This window comes from Salvelinus sp. IW2-2015, unplaced genomic scaffold (assembly GCF_002910315.2).
Source record: "Salvelinus sp. IW2-2015 unplaced genomic scaffold, ASM291031v2 Un_scaffold10290, whole genome shotgun sequence".
Lineage (NCBI taxonomy): Eukaryota > Metazoa > Chordata > Actinopteri > Salmoniformes > Salmonidae > Salvelinus > Salvelinus sp. IW2-2015.
This window is the reverse complement of record NW_019951548.1, coordinates 1-1,999: the sequence shown is the minus strand read 5'-3', so window position 1 is coordinate 1,999 and position 1,999 is coordinate 1.

Here is a 1,999-nt window from a genome sequence, read left to right as displayed (position 1 = left end):
CCACTGTATATATATATATATATATATATATATATATACCATCTCCACTACTGTCCCGTCAATGTGGATGGGGGAGCTTCCTCTGCTGTTTCCTGAAGTCCATGATCATATCCTTTGTTTTGTTGACGTTTATTGAGAGGTTATTTTTCTGACACCACACTCCGAGGGCCCTCACCTCTTCCCTTTAGGCTGTCTCGTCATTGTTGGTAACCAGGCCTACCACTGTAGTGTCGTCTGCAATCTTGATGATGTTGAGTGTTGAGGATCAGCGGGGTGGAGATGTTGTTTCCTACCTTCACCACCTGGGGGCGGCCCGTCTAAAAGTCCAGGACGCAGTTGCACAGGGCGGGGTCGAGACTCAAGGTCTTGAGCTTTACGACGAGTTTGGAGGGTACTATGGTGTTAAATGCTGAGCTGTAGTCGATGAACAGCATTCTCACATAGGTATTCCTCTTGTCCAGATGGGTTAGGGCAGTGTGCAGTGTGATGGCGATTGCATCATCAGTGAACCTATTGGGGCGGAAAGCAAATTGGAGTGGGTTTAGGTTTAGGCCATTCAGAGGGTGAATGATATTTCAGTGCATTTGAATGGGTTATGGTAGTAGGTGCCAGGTGCACCGGTTTGTGTCAAGAACTGCAACACTGCTGTGTTTTTCACACTCAAAAGTTTCCTGTGTGTATCAAGAATGGTCCACCACCCAAAGGACATCCAGCCAACTTAAAAGAATTGGAGTCATCATGGGTCAGAAACCCTCTGGAACACTTTTGACCACTTGTAGAGTCCATCCCCCAAAGAATTGAGGCTTTTCTGAGGGCAAAAAGGGGGGTGGTGTAATTCAATATTTCGAAGGTGTTCCTAATGTTTTATAAACTCAGTGTAAGTACTATGTGTGAAACTTTGTTTAACAATTGTATCTTCCACCTCAACAACTGTTGAGTAGAATCTTGCTACATGGAAGATGAAAAAATAAAATGTATATTTATTAATCTGCAGTTATTGTTGCGACTCTAATTACTGTAATTGGTACACTTGGGAGACAAAAATATGAAAACCTCAATATAAATATCCAAATTAGAGCACAGAAAAATCATGAACAAATGAAACTCACATAATCAACCAGAAAAATCTATTGCAATTCTACAGAAATCATGTTGACTGACTATTTATGGTAACAAACTGCTTCATTTGAGCACCACTGAGCATTAACATTAAAATCCCCTAGAGTCGATTTCCGCAGACCCACAGAAATTCAAACAGCATAGTAAAAAAATCCCCATAAAAATCTGTCAGTTTAAGATTAGCGATATTTTTTTTTGCGTTGGATGCGGATGTCACACTTCCGCATCTGTGGTGATAGGTGACAGAGATAGAGCGATGTTTGTCAGACCATGAGACATCTCGAAAATTGGTCTTCTCACAAAATCGTCTGTAGCATCCAAATGGTTCGCCTACGAACTCTATTGATTAGTCTCTCACGAACACGATGGTATTCTCCGTTTTTCACACGCTCTTGGGACTCGTCTGAATTCAGTACAGCCGATCTGCTGCCAACTTCTGTTTTGTAGCGTCCAAACCGTTTGGGCAACACACTAATAAATGTGAGACTAGTTGGTTGTTTTGCTCGAGGAAACCCACAGGCATCACAATACTCGTCTGAATGTCCCCGGTACCAGTTATAAAAAATGCTGGAAGTATGTACATTCGTGGCCAAAAGTTTTGAGAATGACACAACTATTAATTTCCACAAAGTTTGCTGTGTCTTTAGATATTTTTGTCAGATGTTACTATGGAATACTGAAGTATAATTACAAGCATTTCATAAGTGTCAAAGGCTTTTATTGACAATTGCATGAAGTTGATGCAAAGAGTCAAAATTTGTAGTGGTGACCCTTCTTTTTCAAGACCTCTGCAATCTGCCCTGGTATGCTGTCAATTAACTTTTGGGACACATCCTGACTGTTGGCAGCCCATTCTTGCATAATCAATGCTTGGAGTTTG